Below are 19,812 nucleotides of genomic sequence, written 5' to 3'. Positions count from 1 at the left end.
CAGACAGTAAATGTACTGTCCTAGCCACTACAAAACATGGTGAACGGATTATTTTGGACTTGGAACCGGTCATTAAATTGTCTTGTCTGCTTGGACATGATTGATCGTGGACATCTCAAGTTGATTAGATAATGTTTCTCTTCAAATGACTTCAGTTTGTATAAGACATTTCAATAATAAAAGGATAATTAATTGGCGGGGATATGTATGGAATCTTCATACAGAATTTCTAATGGAGGTAATATTTCACAATAAATGAGATCTTCAAATTGACTTCTTTCTATCTTATTTAGTATAAGGCTATTTACTGGAGACTATTAACAAAGAGAAAAGGATAGAAAAATGTTTCCTCTGACCATATTGATGTTCTAAATAATGGATCTATGCAAATATTTTTAGTTCTTCCTCTTGGAGTGTTTAAATGGACTGTGATGATGCAAGTTATATCAATTTGTAACTACATGTAACATGAAACAGTCCTTGATGGAAATGCCTTAAGAATATTGATACTATATCTGTATTTGCTTTAATTATAATGTTTCTTTTTTCTGCCACCTACTGTCCCTGAAGTGCCATGTAATACATCCTGAAACAATCTCCAGTGAAATATGAACTGCACTGTGTCTTCCTTTGAATTAATTAGTCTGTCTATTCAGTGATATATCCAAACATCTGTTAAGAGTGCATCTGACAGTTATAATTCTAAACCTACCATCTAGTAGTATGATCTACAGATAAAATATTTTTATAATTCAGACTGCATGTCAATATTAGTGATATATTATAGTGCCAGTTTGTTTTACTTTTTGTGTGTGTCTTATTCAGTTTGCATTTAAGAAATAATATAAAGCATTACCATGTTTTAACATATTTAAACATGATCAACAGGAAAATATATGCCTGCTGAATAATTTCATGAGGCGGCAGACTTAGTGAATTATTGTACTGAGCAACATATGATTGATTCAGATCTGGAGTGTTTGAAGATAATTATCAAAACATGCTTAATTCTGTTATAAATCATAGTATGTCTTAGATGAAATAGTGAAGCATTATTTACTATTGCATGTATGGCATTGAATAGTTGCAGGTCAATGTGATGATAACCTTACTGTGTTTCAATAACATTAAAGCATGGAGCCCCAGGTTTGTCTTAGTTATTAGTCTCATACACTTTAGTGTAATAGCCTTATTAAAATTTTGGCACTCCCACCCTTCCATAGTAGCAAAAAACATTTATTGCACATTCAATAATTGCTTGCACTGTATCCACATTTCCATAGCAGCCAATATTTATTGCACAGTCAATATTGGCTATCACAGTGTAAATAAAACCTGTACTTTGTACTGAGAAAAATTTGTTCCCAGAAAACAAATTAAAATGACTTTGAACACCAATTTTCAGTCTGAAAGGTTATTGAATTTTGCCACTTAAGGAATGTCAAACTGCTTAACTGATATTGAAATTGTGTAACTGTGAATTTTAACAAAATGTATAAGTTATTAATATTAGGCTAATTTCATTGACGATTCCAATTAATAAACCACTGAAATAAATGTGTAATGAACTTGACAAAGATATCACTATAATTTTGATTCATCCTACTCGTATAATTTATAAATTTATTTTGTGTTTATTTTTCCAATTCTGAACATTATACTTTCAAGAAATTTGAATATTTCTCCTGCAGTGTGCGTATCAATTTAGTCTTGAGACTTACTTAACATGAGATAAATGTTAGCACCATTGTTAAATGTTCATCTAAACTTGTAATTAGGAAATTTCTAAGAAATATCTTTTAATACTTTGTCTAGACCATGCTTAATAATAGACTAAGGATTCCCATGGCTTATTTGTGACAAAATTTATCTTGCCACCAAGGAAAATGAATAATTCTGAACTCTGAGAATATGTCTATACCAAAACATGTCAACAGTAAGAAGATTATGTCTTTCCAAGGGTACAATACCCAAAATATTGCAAAAAAATGAAATACATCCTTTGGAGCATTTTTTCTGATACTGCATTAATTTACTAAGGATGCTTGTAATACAGTGCTGATTATCATTCAAGAAAGAGAACACTTTTTTATGTGAAAGGCATGCATTACTTAATAAGTGAAAAGCATTACCGTACTTTAAAAGTGAAAATCATTGTTTAAGAAGTGAAAAGCATTGTTAAATTAGTGAAAAACATTATTCAATACTTAATAAGTGAAAAGCAATACATTTAGTAAGTGAAAAGCATTGTTTAATCAGTGAAAATCATTGTTTAATTAGTGAAAAATTTTATTCAATAGGTGAAAAGCATTACTTAATAGGTGAAAATTATTGTTTAAGAAGTGAAAAGCATTATGTAATATGTGAAAGGAACTCAAAATGTTTAACAATCTTTAAAAATGCACTATCAAACTTTACAAAAAAATTATAAAGACAAATATTTTGACAAGGTACTGGTGTCAGAAACCTCACAGTTTATTTAAAGACTTTCAAGTTATTCACATTTGTGGGTTTGTTTGTTTGGAAAGATTTCCATCTAAGTTTGTTTAAACTTGTTTCCCTGGTGTTTGCTTGATAAATGGGTTGTCATTTCTTAGTAGACAGAAGGTAAATTAAGCATTGCACCTGACAAAGAAACAATGTCTGCCAGCACAGTATACATGAAATGATAAAGGAAGGAAGCCTAAAAGGCCTTTAACCTGGTGATTTTCTTAGAGTAAAATGCTCCGAGGGCAGAGAATGCAAACAAGAAATAGCCCATGTTATTCTACTTTAATACGTTTAATATGCTCGATTTAACAATAATGAAAGGCAGCGGATACAGTAGAAATCCTAAAGTTAAATTCTAAATAGATTTAAATTTGGTTTATTGACATCTAAAATGCTTCTTTTGCAACCACAATTCCATTTCAGACAGAAATTTCCTCCAATAGATCTTTACTTAACAAGTCATGAATATTCCAAAATCCCAAAGGAACTCAAAAGTTGTTCTAAATTATCCATGCACTACAAAACTAAGTAAGAAATATGAAAACAAATATTTTGACAAGGCACTGGTATCAGAAGCCAAAATGTGTTTATTTTCAGATTTTCAAGTTACCCAAGTTCACCAATTTGTTTGTTTGGAAAGCTTTCCCCTATGTTGTTGCTGTAGAGATTTTTCTCTGCAGCCTGCCTGATAAATGGGTTGCCATTTGTTAGTAGACATAAGCTATGAACATTGCACCTGATACAGAAACAAAACTCTGCCAAAATAACAAATATCTTATGCTAATTGAACAAAAATCATAAAGGCCTACAACCTGAAAGATGTTCTTGGTGTAAACAAATTGGGAGTGAACGTAAATCTGGAAGCTGTAATATAATTGCTATGTTGTGTACAAGTCTAGCATTCAAAGTGAATTTGGTGCTAGGGTGAGAGGTGTCGCATGTTTCATTACCTCTCATGAACAGACTCAATCAAACTGAGTCTGCTAGTATTCTTCTTGGTTGCATTCTTTGCTTCCAAATGATCTTTTAACAGATTTTATTATATGGAGCTCGGATAAACCAGGAATACATCAATGTTCCCTGACTTACTGCAAGCCACATTTAGATTAACCTTTATCCTGCTAAATTTCTAAAATGGACTGGTCTGTCATTCAATTTGGGAAGTACCATTTAGTATTCATAAGGGTGGGCACCGTGTAAAATATGGAGTGGAGTCGTGGAGTGGAGTGGTGGAGTGGAGTCTGGAGTCGATTTTGGAGTCAAATTTGGAGTCGCTTTTGGAGTCAAATTTGGAGTGGAGTCTTTTTTGGAGTCAAATTTGGAGTCGATTTTGGAGTGGAGTCTTTTTTGGAGTCAAATTTGGAGTCTATTTTGGAGTTAAATTTGGAGTGGAGTCTTTTTGGAGTCAGATTTCGAGTCAGTTTTGTAGTCGATTTTGGAGTCAAATTTGGAGTGGAGTCTTTTTTTGGAGTCAAATGTGGAGTCGATTTTGGAGTCAATTTGGAGTAGAGTCTATTTTGGAGCTATTTTTGGATTGGAGGCATGGGGTAATTTCTCCCAGGCCTGTAGTCACTAAATATATGAAATTATCTCTTAATGAAACAGTCTTAATTGATAAAATGGGTCTTAAGACAAATAGTCTCTAATTTTATGCGGCCTCTCAAGCAGGATTTTTTTTAAATGTTAAAGGATTTTGTGAGTGGAGTTTCATTGGATCTTAATGTTACTGAAGTGTTTGGTCTATATTAATTATTATTGTCATTTTTGTGGTGCATTTAGGAATGGAATTCCTTAATTTTATTGTCGAAGAAAAACACAACAACACTAGTTATAACTGTTTTCATCATGGTTTCCCTAGTTATAAAATTTCTGTTAGAGTCTGTGTGTGTGTGTGTGTGTGTGTGTGTTCGGGTTTAACGTCTTTTCCAACAATTTTTCATGTTAGAGTCTGTGTTTTAAGACAATAGTCATGTAATATTACGGTTTACCAAGGGTATTAAAGTCACAGAAACACTTTGGATATTATAATTTCAAGTAGCATTTATTTCACGAAGATAGAAATAAAAATATCAGCTCTCTTCAAATCTTGTTCGGTCTTTAGTATTGGTTTCATAAGAATGTCTGTGAATCTGAGCAACCATTAAATAATGCATAGAGTTTCCAAACTATGAAACAACGAGGGTTATTTGCAGGCCTAACGGAAAGGAAGAATGTAATAATCTAAATAATCTCTTAAAACTTTCGATATGGTCTATATGTCTTTGGGTTATTATTTTTAAACCAATGTTATTTAGAGATTTGACATTTACTTTCTCAACTGATCGTTTCAGGTTGTTGAAAAGGGATAATTATGTGATTTGGTTGTTTTAGGTGAAATGGCTGATCTATTGAATTACTAAAAAATTACTGTATTTAAAAAAATCTCTTTTAGTTACGTTGCAGAAAGGCATATTGTTTCATGCATTTGGTACTAAAAATACATTATTAATGATTAATATAAAAGCAAACAAAAAGAGAAACATGGTTTACGTTACATACATAATGTTACATTGTGTTTTATTTAAAAAAAAATATTTGGTGAAATTATCTGTACCAAACATTACCTGGTATATGAAAGGTCTGTTTAAATCTTTAGGCATCATAACAAATTTAATATTTGACAGCAAAGACAATGGCTGGTTCAGGGCAAACCATTTATGTGTTTATATTACATGGTCTGATTCATTTTAAAAATTTCCCAAATTTTAAAAACTGTCTGGTGTTTGTTGTCTTTATTCATTGTTGAGCACATGAGGAAATTACATTGTTACTGCATTTGCATAGAATAGGTCAGCTGCACTATCACATTCATCGATGTTGAATGGTACGAGGAACCGTGCTAAGGCCTTGTATGCGGATAATTGGCCTGCAGAGGCAATCAAGTGATATAATTTTCATTATGGGTTTATATCATTAGCTTATCGGAATAAGTGGTTAAGTAAACAATATTTTTGTATGGAATGTAAAGAGATTCATTGAACCAGACTTTGCAACAGAAAATTTTCGTGAATTGTTACAAGTCTATATTAAAATCATGGAATCAAAGTTTTCTTATCCTGCATATAAATTCATAAGAAATATGAAACATGCTTTTATGTGTATTCATTATATATGCTTTTTGTATTGTAGTCAGATTTTAATTACCTTACAGTTGTTTTTTTTCTTGTTTTCTGTTTATTTCTGATTCTTTTAAATTTTAACATACTTCTATATTAAATTTCAAGTTTGAAATAGTTATAATTCCTCTGAGTAATTCAGGAACAATCTGCCAAACATAAAAAATACTATGTAGGATAGGGGTCAAAGTCTGATAAAATGGTATCATGCTGAGGTGCTTCTGGTCTCTTCAGCGGAAATTGTAGATGAATCTGTAAAGTAGGAGGTGTGTTATTAACCTCCAATGTTGATGACAAGTTAATTCTAAAATTGATAAGGTAATTTGAGGAAACTCAGTATGTTTGTATTTCTAGCATGGTTTATTGATTTCATAAGTTCAAGTAAATGTAGTGTAATATTGTATGTGGTATTATTTGTGGTACAATATGTGAATCTTTTAAGAATGTTTAGTTTTATTAATGGGACTCGATAAACCAATGACTCAATTTAGACTCAAACTTTGCATCCACTCCAATTTGATCTAAAATGATCCTAAAGGACTCCAAATTTGACTCAAAATTGACTCAGACTTCCCATCAATCCATGGAGTACCATTTTAACTGGTGCTAAGGGTGTTCACTGAAAATTTACTAACTGAATAGTGAACAGTACAGACCATGACTGATCTGCACTGGTAGGTTAAACAGTATCTATTTCCTATTATGGGTGACAGACACATCACAGAACAGAGCAGTTAGCTACGAGGCTTGTATTCAATCCTCTTTGTTCTAGGGTTTAAGTTTTCAAGTTTTGACATGCTGGGTTTTAAGTAACTCTTTCTGGTACAAACAATGCAAGTATGAAGGTGATTAATCAGCTGGCCAAGGCAACCACACAATCTGGCAGCTTCCAGTTGGTAACTGATGCGCAAACATACTATGGATTAGTTGGCATCTTTTATGTAACAAAAAAAGAGGTTATTATGGCAGATACCAGATTTCCATCTGCTCAACCCTTAAGTCCGCCCCTGGAAAAGCATTTCAAAATTAAATTAATTCTCCCACATTGGTTGTACGCACCCACTGAATGTACACCATTAAACCTATGTTAATCCTAACCTACCCTTTAGTAAGTATATTTTTTACTCAATATGTGCATACATCCAATAGTTGGCACACTCCTCGTACCCTGAACACAATTCCTTCTGCTCAGTTTGGCAGACAATATTATGTAAAAGCAGTAGAACTTGCAACAGTATTTGAAATATATCTCATGCCTTTTGAGCATCATACAATTAATGTAATGTTCTTCACCTGTGGGAAATCTTAGCAGCCTGAAAGTGTTATGTCAAGCCTCTAAATTCATACTCCTTGGAAATCAGCACCAGTTCTTAATTCTGCTATTAATCCTACAGTGATCATAAACTGACATCATTAGCACAATAACAATATAGAAACCAATTTAGAATGCAGGAAATCTTATGAAACATTTTAATCATATGCATCATATTATCTGTAATCACAAAAACAACATGCGCTGTAACATGTTCCTGATTATGTAATTCCCCAACGAAATGCTTTTTTTATCTTGCCATGATTAACCAGGGGAAATCTTCTTTGATGCTTGTTTAACTGCACTGCAACTTTCTCTGCAAACATTTCATGTGTATATCATTGGATTACAAATTATGATTTATTGCAAGCCAGGCTTCATCATATTTCATAAAGACAGATTGAGAAAATGTTTTTTTTACTACTATCATAGAATATTGCAAAGATAATTTTGAGAGGTCAAAACTGATATGTTAAAAATGCATGGTAGAATATTCTGGCATAATGCATTTTCATGTGCAGTGAGAATGTCCCCCACTCAAATCTGTGCTTGACTTGGAGCTCTCTGTAAGTGTGATCAAAGTTCAGTACAATACTCCATTCCTATATCTCAGCAAACTTAAGATTTTGGTTGTATATGCGAGAAAGATTATCAATATTGCTGTGGTGCAGCTCCCAGTAAACAAAAGATGGTTAAGCAAACGCATATTGGCAGCTCCACATTCTTCAATGAAGATCTCAAGGTTTGGGTGATCCTCCTCGGTACGCAGTACGAGTGCCTCCGAAACATTTGCTCCCGTTCTTAAAACAAATTCTTTTCGCCTATCCTGTCGTCTTTTGTTACATTTTTCCATGAGAAAGTGTGTAATATGGACAGCCTTTTGAGATTTTGCCTTCAGAGTCAATAACGCATTAGGGGACATGTAATTTACCGGTTTGTTTGGTGTGTCCTGGTTCAGAATTGGGCAGTAATATGATTTTCTGTAAGCAGCAAATTATCAAGTGTATACGGGACTCTTATCCCAATGTTAGTAATTTTTAATTAGAGAAGCGGGGACTCGAACTCACAACCCCTGGTTTCGTAGTCGAACAGTGTTACCACTGGACCACTGCATCCGCTCTCCCATTAGTTGAAATCAGCTCTCACTTATGAACCACTAAAAATTGTCAAAAAGTAAAAAATGACATAACTGCAAAATAGAACTCTGTAACCTGTGCATTGCATGTCACATAGTGAACAGGTGTGTGAAGTTTCAATCCATTCCCACAGGTGGTTACTGAGATACCAACTTACATACGACATAGGACTCCAACACTGGCATTTGAGTGAGTGCCTTAGTTCTACCTAATCTTTAAAATCCCCCCCCCCCCCCGCAGTCACACCACAGTTATATCTGGACAGAAATCATTGACACCGTCTTCTAGTTAAGTTAAGGTTTGTTGTAAGAGCTTGTTCAGTGATCAATAAAAAATAAATAGGTTTGTACTAAAAGTTGTGAAATTGCTGTCTGGCGACTAATCTTGTCTCGTGCAATTTCCTGAACTTTAAAAGAAGATTGAAAATGTTCCAAACGTCCTGAACAATTTTCTGATAACACGTTCTTATGGCAATTTACCACGTAAACTTTCCGTGTTTTTTTCCACTCGAAAAATGTAAGTTCACACTGATTGGACGTAATACACATTATTGGATACACTTAGCTTACGTTTCCTGGGAAAATGAGATTTTCAGATGGATGGCTTCTAATGTTCTTGAAAGACAGAATCTATGAAAATCTGGGCAACAAAACTTGAGTGAAAACATTATGTCGGAGAGAAAACATTATTTTGTGACAGGGAACAAAATCATGAACATTTCTAATAGTCTGAAAGCAGAGTTTCCATGATAAAAGCTATCTTGTGGTGACAAATCTGGATAAAAAAAATAAAATTTTCTTGAGCACTGTGATTAACAGGCAGTTGGGTGAATAATGTTGCCAGATCAGAAGCCATTATAATGTGGCAAGTAGGAGATGAATTTTGCTATAAGACTTTTCAGTGTGCCACTTAGTCACTGAAAATCTGTAAAAACCAGCTTATTTCAAGTGTTCAGATAGGGCGTTATGTAGTTTTCTCAATTTAGAATGACTGACAAAGTGTGATTGTATATGCAAACACGGTCAAATGATTAAACAAAACAATATGTCTTATAATTAGACAATTTTACAGAACAATTAATCAGGTGCCTGTTTCACTAAGCCCAATAAGGACAAAGAACTTAGGTGTAAGGTGTTTCACGAACATCACTTTCATTTTTTTTAGCTATAAGGTTGCTTCTATGACCTAAACAGAATATAAATGATATATAGTTTAGCAAGAATTAAGGACATCTTTTTTAAAATGATATTTATAGTTATATGTGATAAAGCAAATTTAATGCAATTTAAAAGTTCATACTTAGGAGAGAACTTTGGATAAAACTTGAGAACTTTCATGAAACAGGGTCACATGACCAGTTTAGACCAATAACAAGCTATGTAACAGAAATGTCAGGAATAATTAAATTGGTATACATACAAACATGTACTTACTGTTTCAATCAGACAGAAAATGCTTTCATTGCATGACATAATTATTATGTAAATGTTTCATGTATATAGCAATTTTCCTATATATATTTTTTTATATATACATACATTTGCAATATTGATGTGTATAATGCAACACTGGCAGATTACATTGCTACAGGAAGATTGATGAGTGTGGTTTAATCTATCAGCCACTGCATTAAGAATATGTGTTGATTAACAAATTCTTATTGATGCTGTTTTATACATTATGGTCTGTGGGATAGGTAATATGATACCCCAGATAGCATCCAGTGCATCATTATGCAGTGTCAGATCATTCCTGGCTCTCTACAAATAAAACTTGTTTATGTTTGTGCTGAAACTCTAGAAGGATCAGTTCCATACTGCTTATCATATATTGTACAGGCTGTGAGAATAAGCTGCCTTTTCCACTGAAAATAACTGTGTCCAAGGTTATAAAATTCAGTTTTGAGAGCAGTCCCAAAATGCACCATTGTCATAAGTTAATTTCAAAATCTGAGCTCAAAATCAGCCAATCAGGTTCTGGAATTTGAGACTGGTGCTACAGAACAACCCCTGCTACAGTACTGCTTGGAGGCCAAAAAGTTCTTTGTTGTTTCTCAAAAGTATTTACAATGAAAATGGTTTTGTTGAAAAGAAAACAAGATTTCAACTGTAGTGAGGTATTTGCTATTCAAAGGTGTTTTTTCACACATAAAAATATTATAAGCTCAATCAATATATTGTAATAAAAGTCAACTACCTAAAGCTTTAAAGAAATCTGAAACTAACAACACTGATATAATTATTTTTTATGATTTTTTATAATTTCACAAAGGCTGCAAGAAGAAAATTCAGAAATTTTGGTAACATCCTAACCCAAAGACATAAAAAAGATCCTAATGATCCTAAATGAACCCAACTTAAGTGAACCATATCAACAGAAATCCCTATAGCAATCAATTTTTCATCTCTATGCCAGAAAAAGAGAGATCATTATTATCAATGACCTTTATTCCAATTGAATCTTCACTGATAATAAAACGTTTTTGCATGATATATGTGGCAAGAAAAATGACGAAATTGACAACCTTTTATCTAGCAGTGATACATGGGATATAAATATCAGCCTTTCTAGTAGCAATACTACTTTTTAACTTCAAAATTAGCACCATAAACAAATTTAAACATTATTCAGTGCCAATTTTGTGCAAAATCAAAATTAATTTAGAGATATGTGTAGTGAATGTATTACAAAAACATTACATTATATGGTACATAACTATGGGCAGTGAGGCAGCAAAATTCAATGCCAGAAAAATTCAATGCAGCAGACGGAAAAATTCAATGCAGTAGGCAGAAAAATTCAATGCAGTAGGTGGAAAAATTCAATGCAGCCAACAGAAAGATTCAATGCAGATGACTGATGGACATATCAATGCAGCAGATGGAGAAGTTAAAATTGCAGAATAAAATGCCGGTGAATTCAATACAGCAGACGGATATATCAATGCAGCATATGGAAATTTTACTGCAGCAGACAGAAAATTCAATGCTGCAGACGGTTTTAACAGATAAAGTTTGAGAAGGGCTTCAAAGATCTGCATCTGTCTCAGGAAATGACAAAAACTATTACAAATTGAAGCAATTACGTCGCCAGACATGCCAATTTTAAAAGCTGGTCCAAAAGATTTTCTTTGCAAAATAAGGGTAATCAGTGAAAAACTTGGCTGCCTTTTGTGATGCACTGCTCGTATACACTGAGCCAGCAAAATTTAAAAGGAAGAGTCTCCAGAGTTGTCTTTTAAAGCAATTTTTTCGACAGTACTTGCATATAGAAAAAGGTAATTTAAAGTAAAAAAGAAGTGATTCTTTGACATGTATAATATTATCAACAATATGATGTATTTGTCTCATCTGATGTGGTGAACATTTGTGCCAAGTTTCTTTAAAATCCTTCAAGCAGTTCAAGAGTTACAGAGCGGACAAGAAACAAAGTCATATGACCTTTGACCCCTAAGTGTGACCTTGACCTTGAAGTGAGCCATCCAAAACAAGTGCTCTGCATGTCGTCTCGATGTGGTGAACATTTGTATCAATTTTCTTCGAAATCCTTCAAGGTGTTCAAGAGTACTGTTACAGAGCAGACACGAAATTGCTAATGGACAGGCAGACAGACGGACATGGTATCATAACATAATACGTCCCTTTTAGGCATATAAAAATGGTCTGAATTGAATTCACTATATTGGTTGTTTTGATTATGTAGATATTTTCAGTATAAAAATAGTGCGTAAAATAATGAAAACGCATGAAAATATTGGCAAACAAGTTTTAATGTAAGCATTTAGAATCTTATAACAGCAAAAATGTATGTTTTCTTTCAAACAGGATAAAATAGAATTCATAAGATCTAGGTGGCGGTCGCCCTATGACTCAGTAAAATTCATGTCTGTATACTTAATTCACAAAATTAACAGTTGTGAAAACATTTCATTTTGTCTGCATGAAATTTTGTAATCTGGCTAAAACAGCTATTTGAGGGGATATGAATTTGTGAGTACATAAAATGAATGGGAATTTTAATTCTTCCCTGCAACTGGCTAAACCAGGAAACCAGTGAAAATTAATCCACACATGGTATCATTTCTTTTACATTATGGTGTAGGTATGGAGAGTATCCCCTTTTAAAGCTTTCAAAATTCAATTAATGCAGTACAGAATGTGAATGGGATAAACTGCAAATTAATTAAAAGTTTACAGCATGTGGTGATTGGGGATGAATGGTCAGTAATTACAGAATGTAAACAAATTGTTCACCGAGACCACTTAAACTCTCATTGGTTTAATCGCCTGTCAATCACAATTAGCCAAACATTTCATGGCTGTTAGACCAGGCACAAAGATAGTTCAATGTTTTGAACAAGTGTATCCTTTATGCTAAAAGGTGAGTAAAATGAATATTTATATTCTGCCACACAACACCTGTTGCCTGTAGGTCTTTGATCTATCAGGCAGAACAGGCAAAATCAAATGAAAATGAAGAACTTGGTCCACATCCAAGTGTGTACTAATTCGGACAATTGGAAACAAAGGATCCTTAGTTTACTTATCAGATTCTGCCATACCCTGTCAATCTGTTTTACACTCTTTCTGGCGAAGATTTATTGATAACTTGGAGATACAAAAGAAGATGGGTTTTTCATAAATCTTCCAATAAAGTTTTAAATAAAGTCCCTTTGTAAACAAGCAGTTGAATAAATCAGTGGTTGAAATAATACAGTCAGGTCATGCAAATTTGGGTCTTTTTCTCACAAACCAAGGTGGCAGAATCTAAATCATCAATATCTAATGTCTTAGGTGTCAAATTTATCACTCCCTTCAGCTCAAATATTTAATCATATTCAATCAATAAAACACCACCTTCTATTATCAATTTATCTGCATTGCACACTGCATGTGGCATGGGAAAATCTAGTTATGATGTAAATATCAGACTTAATAAAACACAAAAAATTCATTCTGGTGTCTGCTGGTTATAATCTTTATCTCAATATTTGATGAATTATTAAGATATGAAACTATTCTGAGAACTATTTTCTAATAAATTCAGGAAGAATTTTCTTGCTGTTTAATTTTCCCCCCCTAAAAATTCTGATATAATAATTGATCTTGAAATTTTTGACGGAGAAATGCAGCATTCAGGTCACGTCGCCGAACTTCGAACTTCGCGAAGCAGAATGCTGTATAATTAAAGCAACCACAAGTCACTCAAATCTCTGATGCTTTAAAGACAAGTAATTAAGTCAGTGACTGAGTTCCAATGGTTCCCTGCGATGGCCATCTGCTTACTCAGTGCTGATACCATGAACCCATCCATCAATGTCACACAGGGGGAAAGACGTTACAAACATCATTTCTCCGCTTAATCAATCATATTTCAATCCAGTTCCGAGAATGTATCACAATTACATTCCTACAATATAAACCAACAAATCTAAATGAAAAGGAACTATCAAATGCATACAATAAGAGGATACAGAATGATCACAGCAGAATTGTCATTTCTGCCATACTATACAGGAATCATAAAACACCTTTCCAATGTCATTAATCATCTTAATGATACGGAGCATGCAATTTCAAGCAACATGCGTTTTTATCAGCAACCTTGTGGAAACAATGAGAAATTTTACACACTACAACAATGATTCTGGAGATACTACTACTTGAAAAAATATCTTCCATTGAAAATGTCATTCAAGCGACAATAAATGGAAGCCTGTCTAAAGCAAGTATGAAATTTAAAGCAAGTTCTGAAATTTAATGCCCACTCTAAATGAACCAGTCTCAGTCTAAATATGGCATCTAAGAATCATGTGACTTGTTGCCTAGCTATCAGCAATCTGTTGCCTCCAGGAGCTTGCAGGTTCAATAGTCAAACAACAAAATTGTGTAATTATCAAACGCCTAATTAACCCAGATCAAATAGCAGACACAATGTGCATAAGCTTTCATGATTAATGGGAAAATTTTGAAAACAGCTGTGTTTGGGAGCAATGACAACATTGTAAAAAGGTTCTTTTGTTCTGATAACTTGTCAATTTCATAAAGTTAACATAAAAATGGGATCAAGATAATAGCACAAAGATAAAACTGTCATGAAAGAGCAACATCTGTCACTTAAAACACATTCAATCATCGGCAATGTGGTAACTGAACACCAATCATAACTACTTTGCAGACTATCATCTATTAATGGGTTGGCCCATAACAAAAGCCTTTTGTTGTCATAATTTTCGAGACCACCCCAGTTTAAGCACTATGACATGGTCAGTAAAGTACAGCTTCGTGTACTATCTCAACTTCCGTGAATGATTCAAACATGGCAATGGACACCCCTCCATACCCCCTAACAACGCCCCCTGTCACCCCCCTCCCCCCAAAAAAAAGCTTAAGGGTATGGTCATATATCTAAGTCCTGCATGGGGTTCATGGGGCACAATATCAGCAACATGTCTGGAACATTTTAAAATCATTTAAAAGAAATGACATAATCTCATATATTTTTTTAGTTTAAAAAAAAAAAACAACAAAAAAAACCCCCCAAAAAACAATAGACTTCATCTACATTTACAATGAGAGCCTTGAGCTGTCAGGCTTGACACTTGAAATGGACAAATAAAATCTGGGGAAAGCAACAAAAATTTTCAAGAAAAAAATATATAAAAATACCTCCATGAAATTCTTTTTCATCCACTTTTTATCTCTGATTAAATCAGCCACATGAAAATGTTTCCAACTGACACAAAACAAAGCCCAATTTTACCTATGATAATCAGGTTTTTTGAAAGTAATCCTACATCTCAGAGATATGATCTAATCTTTCCCTTCAATTATTCCAGGTGTTTTTATCACCACATTGTATCAGTGTACATCACAGTTTCCAACATTTTCTATAAACATTAATGTCATGATTGTACCATTCCAACATCTTTCTATATCTAATCTAAGGCAACATTTATGAGTCTATTTCAGAAAAGCAAAAATATAATTAATATTGTAATGTCAAATCCTTAGATTTCTTTGAAAATGTAATCAAATAAGACATGCATCTTGTGACCTATGCCAGCAGAAAATGCGTTCCCTAGAGATGACTTTGTGACTGGAAAATGTGAAAATGCCATTGCGGATATTAAAACTCTTACAAAGGATATTAAAGGACATAAACATTCCCTTGCAAAACAGTCTTGTATAATTCCGCTTTAATCTCAGGGATTTGCCTATGGAATTAAATGCTCTTGCTTCAAAGATCAACTAAACATTTGATCTTAGGAGCACAAAGCAAGCCATCATACAGTAAAACCTCTCACTTCAGCTCAAATCTTCAAATCTCAGAAACAGTTTGGTGATTTATTTCATGAAATTTAGCAACATCAAAACAATGCCAATAAAAACTGAAATTGATAATTTTTCTTATAAATGAGGTGAAAAGATACCTGCTACTCAAAAGAAATTGCTAGTTTGGGCATCAAAAGAATAACAAACTTAAGAACTGGAGACCAGTCTCAAATTTCCAGCATCTGATCGGTTGTTTGGGAAACTGACCAATGGTAGAGTGTCATTCATAGACTGGTCTCCATTCTTAGTTTTATGAGTGACAGAGTCACAGTCTCGAGTTAGAGAAGGCACATTAAGATACCATACAAACTGATTGTAACAACAAAATTCTTTTATTAATATTCATTTTTTGGTTCTTGTCCTATTTCCAGCAGATATTTCAGCAAGGTAAACTAAGAAAGCTGTAAACAACAAATATTTCGTTACTCTACAACCCGAAGTTAATTAGGTCAAGAGCATTATGACGATAAGGAGACATCAGCAATGAAATTAAGTTACAGCACTCATACATTTCTAATAAAATATAATCTAATCATGTATTTTAATCCCCAACATCCTTCAAAAAACCAACAGGAGGGCTCATAAAATATATATATAAAAAACTTTTAAGTTGGAGCCATAAATCAACAAATTAGGGACCTTCTTTATTTCTTTCCAGAGACTACCGAGCAAAGTGAATGCAGATTCAATTATTTTCTCCTGTGTTTAAGTTAAGGCAAATTACTGTAAAATTCTTTAATTTCATATAGGCAAAAAAATTCATGGTTTCCAAAAAATCAATATAGAATGAATGGAAAATATGCATGGACGTGCGCGCACTGGTCCCAAAGGCAGAATCACTTGCTGCCAACAGGCTAAAGGTTAACTATAGATGAAACAGAGTAAGAAAAGCCCGATTAATATTGTTAATAGAACCTAACAGATTTAAATAGATAATGAACTCCATGTGAGACTAAGTTTTATTTAGCACAGTATGACTTTAACAGTTTTCATTTATCTCCAATTAAGGTAGTTAGCAAGCTGCCTGCCTGTCTTCTTTTCATCGGCAGTTTATTAAACAACCTCTAGTAAGTTCATTGTGAATCACTGGTATTTTAACAAGCAGTCAGGTGTTCAACAATTTCACACAAAATATTGAAATCCTAGCAATCAACAGTGAAGCTGACCAATAATGACAACTGTCATAATTCCAATGTGATTATGACTGTATTCTCCATAAGCACTGCTTACAATTATGAATTTATTTATTTTATTTTGTTGGGTTTAACGTCGCACCGACACAATTTTAGGTCATATGGCGACTTTCCAGCTTTAATGGTGGAGGAAGACCCCAGGTGCCCCTCCGTGCACTATTTCATCACGAGCGGGCACCTGGGTAGAACCACCGACCTTCCGTAAGCCAGCTGGATGGCTTCCTCACGTGAAGAATTCTACGCCCCAAATGAGGTTTCGAACCCACATCGATGAGGGGCAAATGGTTTGAAGTCAACGACTCTAACCACTCGGCCACGGAGGCCCCCACAATTATGAAAGAAAATGCTAAAATCACATAATATTATGGAGAATATAATAGTCAATAGGAAAATGCTGTTTGTCATCACATGACAATCACTTTAAGAAAGTATAAGTGGAAAAAAAGGTCTGGGACTTTAACTTACCTACATGCACTTACACCCTATTATGTACTTAAGACTCCTTATTTTGTGTAAAAAAAAAAAGATTGAATTAAATTTTCCATTTGTCCAAACAGAGAAATTATTATAAATTTTAAAGAAGTAAGAAATGACTTTGTACCACATATTTTGCTTTATCTACTGGAAGATTTGACAAACTGTATCTGGAGTGTCATTAAATGCCGACAGTTTAAGTAAATGATACTATATAATGTTTAATAATTAGTATGTTTTTATTGTGACCTATTATTAAAGCACAAAAGCAGTAATGCATGCCAATTAGCTAGATGCAGCAACATCAATAAAAGACTTTTTGGGAACAAGTATAATTAAGTTGAAACCAAATTGCTCCGAAAAAAAAATGTCTTAGAAATATTTTAATGCGCAACTAAGCCCTGTATTATACTACAAACTAACTTTTAATTAAATTAATTCAATAACAACGAATATCGCCCCCTTAAATACAATAACTATGTCATTTTTTCTAAAAATTTATGACATCATTATTATTAGTATGAATACGGGAACAATTAAATAAATTCATTTCCTGGTCTCATGTATTCAAACTGTTGGTAGAATTCAACCACTTAACGCTCATTTTCACATTTTAATCAATTTTCTGTATAATTTTCGGTATTTTGCACATCAATCAATATCGCCGCACAGAAATCGCTTACGATTCATTTCATTCGTAAAGCTATAATCCTCTCGCTCTGACAGCCTGCTACCACGGTGAGAGGAAATTAATTTTTTTCCATCTAAAATCTCTCGATTTAAGTATTTTCCCTCTAACAATGATCCTGTACTTCACCGTATATAAATATCATTCGCATTACCACTTTACGTATGTGGGAAAATAATGTAAAATTACACAGACTGTCAGCAGTTTTCTCCCAAACTGACAAAACGCGTGTTTTAATTTGGATATATTGTAATAGCCTTGTCGATATAATGTGAAAAGCATTATTTTGCTTTGTCTGCCTTTTCCTAACTTTATTCCTGTGACACAGTAACTTTTGTTTTACAACTGAATAAAATAACATATACAGAAAAAGATATTTTTTAACTACAAATATTTCAAGTTTCATACACTTTCATTTCATCATTAGTCCAACATTCAGATGTAAAATGTAATTTATCTTTTTTTTTTTTTGCTTTCTTTTGTTCATATAAATATTTCAAGCTCTATTAACAATTACTAACAAACCACTTTTACTAACAAACCAGTTTATTATAAGCCTTTATTTAGTTAATTAGGAACTATTTTCATTGTATTTAAGGATTACTGCATGTTTTCTGAAGTAAATTTCTACATAATGGATGTTACACTATGATGTTTCACTATATGATTGCTATGTCTGGGGGAAAGTAGGGAAAAGGTGTATGATTTACAATACTTTAAGACTCAGTTAAATGTGTTCAGACTGTAAAAGGTCTTAAATGTTCTGGCTTTCATTACTGTCAAAAATTCTTTTTGCCATTTTTGCTTTACTATGAACTTATGATGTAATATCAAATGAATATTTAAAGCAGATGAAATTAATTAACAGCACCCATAGTACTTAAAAAACAACAACAATATTTCTGTGAATAAAGATTTACCTAGCAGAGCAGCAAGAACCATCCAATATACTCAGCTATAATATTCCTTTAATCCTGAAAGTTAGATATAAATGTCCGTCAGATATCCGCAATGTAAACAACACGCATACAAAAAAAAGTTCACAGTTAAATCATTAAGAAATCCCATATATTGCATTAAAGCAATTATTTTGACAATAATTTTAAAATTTATAATTTCGTATTCTCCTTCACAGTTGTCACAGTTAGTTTCCAACACAGAGAATATTGTACACCAACGTCCCTACTAGAACAATTCAGCCTTACTGATAACGGCAGTCCAATATCTCAGGCTGCTATAACAGTAGCCACACTGCTAGATCATATTGGGAAAAACAACTGCTCCTATAGCAAGCTAACCAAAACATTTCTATTATTTTTTTCTGCATTACGGTTGTGTCTAAAATCATAAATATTTTTAATTCAATAGATACTTATATAGTTTTATATTTTATTTACAATTTTATAATTTCATACATGATAAAGTTTTATAATCTGATTCATATTTCTATGATTTTATATTACAGATTTATAATTTCATAGATATTTTATAGTTCATAAGCACTGTATTTTTATAACCTCATAGGTATTTTAATTGCTTCATAATTTCATACTATAAATATAGTTCCATTATAATGTCACGCAAATCATAATTTCAAAGATATTATAGTCACAGATATTTGTATAGCTGAAAAGACATTATAGTTTGAATTCTTCAAATACTATATGTCATGAGTTCCTGTATGTTGTAGAATTTACTGAATGTTTGTAGAATAGACCCTTTATTCAATAAAAAAGGTAACACATCCTATTTTGATTTCATAAAAAAATCAACACCAAATAAAGATAGTTTGTTTTACAGTTTTTGTTTTAAACAACTGTAACTGTTCTATTCTAATTATTGAACCAAATTTTACAAACTGCTGCTTTTCGTAATGCTACAGCATAACTTTTGTTTTGTTCTGGATACAAGAATTTTAACACATTATTGTAACCCTTGCATCGAAGTAAATTGTGAGGCTTTTCTTTTGAAATCAATCATGTTGTGACTAAAACCAGTAGCGGCTGAGACCGTAGGAATGTCAATAGCTA

General features: G+C 33.0%; 1 protein-coding gene across 1 annotated transcript in view; it reads right to left on the bottom strand.

Moving 5' to 3' along the window:
- LOC123529197 (plexin-A1-like) overlaps positions 1-18,993 on the bottom strand; it is a 175,504-nt gene extending 156,511 nt beyond the window's left edge. Inside the window, exon 1 of the mRNA XM_053520997.1 lies at positions 18,703-18,993. The gene's annotated coding sequence lies outside the window, so the exon portion shown is untranslated. The remainder of the gene's footprint in view (positions 1-18,702) is intronic.
- Positions 18,994-19,812: the final 819 nt, after the last annotated feature.

Source organism: Mercenaria mercenaria, chromosome 13, assembly GCF_021730395.1.
Source record: "Mercenaria mercenaria strain notata chromosome 13, MADL_Memer_1, whole genome shotgun sequence".
In the NCBI taxonomy this organism is placed as follows: Eukaryota; Metazoa; Mollusca; class Bivalvia; order Venerida; family Veneridae; genus Mercenaria; species Mercenaria mercenaria.
The sequence above is the reverse complement of the archived record's forward strand: the minus strand, read 5'-3'. Positions and strand labels throughout refer to the sequence as shown.